At 32.3% G+C, this 5,589-nt stretch overlaps 1 long non-coding RNA gene across 1 annotated transcript; it reads left to right on the top strand.

Annotated features, from left to right (window-relative positions):
• Positions 1 to 347: 347 nt before the first annotated feature.
• LOC115988473 lies at positions 348 to 3,234 on the top strand. The gene is made up of 3 exons (XR_004091526.1): positions 348 to 641; positions 1,794 to 1,855; positions 3,004 to 3,234. It is a non-coding gene; the product is annotated as an uncharacterized LOC115988473 (long non-coding RNA).
• The last annotated feature ends 2,355 nt before the right edge of the window (positions 3,235 to 5,589 follow it).

The following is a 5,589-nucleotide window of genomic DNA, read 5'->3' as shown; positions in this document are numbered from 1 at the left end:
GGACGAAATTTTTTTTTAAGGAGGGAAGGATGTAACACCCCGATCCAATTTTTATAATTAAACTATGTGTTTAAGTGGTTAAGTATTATTAATATTTTAAGCCACTTACTTACAAAAATTAATATAAGAGTATTTAATAAACATATTATTTTGTAATGTCATTGAATAAGAATTTTAAAGATTATAAACAATTGAAATGACTATTTGTATTATAAAAATATATTTAGCATGTACAAAACTATATTAGGTGGTCAAGTTGTGAGATATATATATATATATATATATATATATATACATATGCAAAGTGATATTATTTTGGTAGAAAAGTAAGTGTGAATGCAAAGATTATATATATAAGTGTGAATGCAAGAAATTTGGAGGAGTGGGTGTGATATTTGTTTTTCCCTAGCCATACACGTACCCCACCCCTAAAGTCAATTTGACTTATGTTTATTTTGCTGCATCTGAAGTCCAGCAGCTCACTTTCCTCTTTCTCTACTCCTTTCTCCCCTTTCTTTGTTCTTCTTTCCTCTTCCCTTCTTACACGGCAACATCTCTCTTCCTTTCTCACCAAAAATTCTAGTTTCTTTAAAGAAGGAATTAAACAATTAGCCTTAAGGTTTCATCTTCAAAGTGTGTGGGTAAGTAATTAAACCTCATCTGATTTTGTGTATTTGGATAGTATAATTGTTTGCTTACTTTCCCTTTTTGTTCTCTGCTCTGTTTTTGGAAGTTGAAGTGGTGTTTCTGTTTTAGTGATTTGAAGGTTTGATGAAATTATGGTTTATTTAATGTTTAATAACATATTTTAGTATGTTAAATATAGGTATAAAAATACCCAAATTAAATTAAGACCTATTGCTATTTGTTGATGATTTTGTAAGATTATGTACTGAAGCTGTCTCTGTGACAGATTTGATGTTTACTACAAGAAAATTCTGTATTAAATCGTATTTTGTGAATTTGGATGCTAGGGATAGTTCCTTTGAAACATAAGACACTTATGGTTGTTATTGAATTGGTCTCACAGCATTTGGATTAATATAAAAATAATGGTTTAATTTATAAGTTGCATGAAATTCTGTCAGGACAGATCTGAGTATACTGTCTTGCGTGATTTTTAGTAAATCATGGGTTTATGTTTTGACTCCGAAATTTTTATGGTATATACTGAACATACAGGGGAGTAGTTCTGTAAATTTTCATGACAATTGGATGTGTTTGAGCAGCCCGTTTGTATTTTACAAATGGAGCCTATGCTGCTGGAATAGAACAGTGAGTAGTAAGGGCCATGTATAAATTTGTGGATTTAATTATCAAGTTAGGGTGAATGTTTTGAGCTATAATTTAATATGCTTGTCTTTTGGTATGTCTCGATCATAGATTAATTTTGTGTAACTTGTTTTGAGGTTTATTACTCAAAGGAAGGGGTTCTAAACCATGAGACGATTGTATGTATGAAACTGTTTTGCCCGACGTGTTGTATATTATCATATGAATGTATATAGTTACATGATCATGCTTAAAAGATTTTATATTTATGCATGCATTATTGCTCTGACCTTAAAGCACCTTTTGAAATAAAGTTAGCTCTTTTAGAGATATGGGATTAATATAAGGATGTTGGTTTCTCTAGGATTTTGTACTTGTTGTTGATGAATGTATTTTTGTTTGTGGGAACCTCGCCGAGGTGGGATTAGGACTTCTTTGATTCTAAGAGATAGGCTTTGAGATGAATGTGAAGTTTATGGTAAAGAATTATGGATAGTAATAAGCTTTGATTTATGGTTTAGGTGTTACCAGTATCCAAGTCTAAGCTCCTTCGACTTTAGGCTCTCAGTTCCTCTGCTTTCAGGTAAGAGATAAGTTATATGAGCATTTGGTAAGTCATGAGGTTATTTTAAAGTATGTTATGCATTAAAATGTTTTTGATTAGAGATATGACATGTAATCATTATTCTGACAATGATATGTTCGTGAGCTTTCGAAAAACTTATGTATATGATTTAAGCATATTGATGCTATTATTGATTCCACGAACATGATGTTTAATGAAAAGAATGGAAATGCTATTATTATGAAATGTTATGCAAAATAAGAAATTTCAGTATGATGTAAAGTATGAAATGTTTTCAGGTTATGTCCTCTGATAATTTGAACTCAGCCAGTAGGGGTTAATTATTGGCTTTCCATGGAAATATGTTATCTGTTTGGCCATTTAAAGTAGAGGAAATGGGGCTGCCCGTAACTCTAGGCCATTTAAAGTAGAGGAAATGGGGTTGCCCGTAACTCTAATCTGACTAAGGCCTTCTCCCCAATGTGTACGGACGGCGGGGAGGAACAAAACCTGGAGGAGATGTGCCATCAGGCCTCTCAAAGGGGACAATATCATGCACATGAGGTTTTCCAAATGTGATGAGGCCTTCTCTGTACAGCTTATCAGACATGGACTAACCAATATGTTATGAACAGCTATGTTATGTTATTAATCATGAGAGAATTATTTTGTTTAAATGCATTGTGAAAAGTGAAAGCTCTCATGGCAAGAAGAAGTTTCTAATGAAAAGAAAAGCTGTTCATTAAAGATAAAAGTTTCTGAAGTTCTGTTATGCTATAAAAGTAAAGTTTCTGATAAAAGTACAAGTTTATGTTTAAAAGTATCAGATATCTGTTTTTATGAAACGTTAAGTTTTATGATCATGAAAGTTATAGTATTCTATGAGAAGAGGTTTATAAAGAAAGGTTTTCTTATTGAGTCAAGATGTTTCTAGTTTAATACAAAGTTGCCGAATAATTGATTTACGTTAAAATGATTATTTTGTAATGAGAATATATGTGGTGACTTTGTATAAAATGATAGAAGTTTAATCCGAAAGGTTTTGGTAATATCAAGCTGATAAGAAAAGGGAGAACAATTATTTTCCTATGAAAATGCATCCTTATTGAATTCTCATATATCTTACCTTTACTGAGCTGTGTAGCTCACCCCTTCCACTCTTTCAGTTAGCAGGTTTTATTTTGGAGCAGAGGGAGCCTTAGACGAGTTTTGAAAGGAGCTGGTTTTAGTTTGATATGTATAGATCCTAAATTAGCATTCTGACGTTTAGCTTTATAGTTATTGTGTATTTTAGGATCAAAAGAAAGTTGTGTATCTTAAAGTATTAAGAGATGTATTATGTGAAAGTGTGGAAATTAAATGATTGGTGGATTGTGTTATATTTTGAGTACAGTATAGATGCTCTGACTATCAAGTGAAAAGTGATATCAAGAAGTAGAGAAGCAACAAAATTATTCTGAAAATAAAAATAGAAGCTTTTGGAAAAGTTTTGTAAAAGTTTAAGTTGGTTCTTGTTAATATCAGGTTTAGGCTTGATATTAGCATGTCAGTCATGGTCACAAATCCGAGTATCGGGTTTGGGGCGTGACAGTTACAGTTTGGACAAGCTTCAAGGTTGGCATTCTCCTTCCAATATAAAATACAATCTTTAGGACAAGCATGAATCTTCTCATAGCTGAAGCCCAAATCCTTAATAATCTTCTTAGCCTCATAACAATATTTTGGCAACTTAGCATTTGAAGGAAGAAAATCAAGCAAAAATTGCAACAACATGGTAAATGATTTGTTGGTCCAACTTTTAAGACACTTCATGTGGTACAAATGCACAATGACTGACAATTTGTTAAAAAGTTTACAACCTTTATAACAAGGTTGATTAGCATCTTCAAGCAATTTCATAAACCAAAGTGCATCTTCATTAGGACCTTCTGCAGGATCTTTTGTGGGTTGTTGTACAATAGGGACTTCTTCCATTGGCTCAGATGTCATATCTTGTATGGGAAACATGTCATGCAACATGTCACGAAGATCGGCATACTTTATCGGGTTTTCTTGGACATGACTATTAGGAATTTCAGAAGAAGTCTGTGCAAATGATGATTGCCCATTAAAAACCTAAGGGTTATAACCCCTACAAATCCCTTTTGACATTAAGTGAGCCTATACAACATCTATTAGGCCACAAATTTGTATGCACACATTTTCTACACGGACATGAAATCGTTCCATCTAGGTGTGCATGGTTAGATGCAAAATTCAGAAACTGTTGGACTTCATCTAAATATTCTCATGATCTTCTATTCGTAATTTTCATCCAACTCCCATCCATTGCTATAAAGTGGTTTACAAGAAATACCTATAATGTGATTTCAAGAAAGCACAAAGCAAGAGTTAACACACATTTCATTTACACAATTTCACTTTAATTTAAGAAACAAATCATCTTTAATCATTCACTTTTAGCCATGCTCCTAACAAAACAATGAATTTAAACGCATAGAGAAGTTATCAATACATTTGGTAACTATAACATCATTACTAGCAATAGTCTAAAATGAATCAATCAAATAAAAACAATTCAACAAGAATCATCCAATATTACACAAAATAGTCAACACTTCCAATATCAGCTAAAACCACCTTATTACTCCATGCAGGCCACCTGCTTGCCCCAATTCAACAACCCACCACAACGAGAGAGAGAGAGAGAGAGAGAGAGAGAGAGTACCTTAATTATTTTACCAATTTAACTTACTTTGCATGCAATTAGTTGTATATATGAGAGATCAACGGTCCAAATGCTGCAAAGTGTCAACAACAGGATTGGACTAGAAATATTAGAAGGTAGAGTATCATAAATCTGTAAGATAATCCACTTCATATATTAAGTTACTACTAATTACAGTATTAAAGTTTGGACTAGCAATATAGTGTTTTGGAAAGGAAGTGGGCATTGTGTAAAGAAGGGGATCCTTGTCATGGTTTACCAAGTCAATAATGAATTATAGTAATTCTAATCACAACACATAGTTAGTTGATTGGATTTTAAAACTCATAAACGCAATAAAAACTAAAATAATGAAGTCATATTTTGATATAATGCTCCATTAGAAGTCCACAAATCAACAATCAACTATGTCTCAACGGTATATATCAAAAACTCAATTCCTAGTCCAAGCAAGAAGGCACCTTTTAATCTTTAATATAGAACCTGAAACTTTTGGAAAATAATATGCATTGAGAAGAATAAGATAGTCACTTATCTTCTTCTTCTTTTTTTAATAAAGAATGCATTTTGTTAGAATAAAGGTAGGAGTGGAAATTTTGATACCATTAAATAGGTCTAGTTGTTCTTTTTACAATTGGTTCATTACTAGGCCATCCAAACAAATCCTTGGAACAAAAAAACACATCAATAACCTTAAAGGCATCACACATCCATGAGATAATTACTTATCAAGAAAAAATTGACAAGATAAGCTGATATCATTAAGAAAAACCAACACATAAGCATCAAATCCCAGATAAAGCCTTAATCCAATTACCAAGACTACAAAAACCTATTGACTATTGAACTAGTTCAAACAAAGCAGCACTAAAGTTTTTGTCCAAGTCATAGGACACCACATCTTTTCAGCATTATTTCAACAATGCACTTTTTTTTCTAGCACTCACCTTCTTCTAATACCCATCAACCAAATTACTCAATACTACTAAATTATATATGTATGTGTGTGTGTGTGTGTATGTGT

The sequence above is a fragment of the Quercus lobata genome, chromosome 5 (assembly GCF_001633185.2).
Source record: "Quercus lobata isolate SW786 chromosome 5, ValleyOak3.0 Primary Assembly, whole genome shotgun sequence".
In the NCBI taxonomy this organism is placed as follows: Eukaryota; Viridiplantae; Streptophyta; class Magnoliopsida; order Fagales; family Fagaceae; genus Quercus; species Quercus lobata.
Note: the sequence above shows the minus strand (reverse complement) of the source record. Positions and strands in the feature narration are given on the sequence as shown.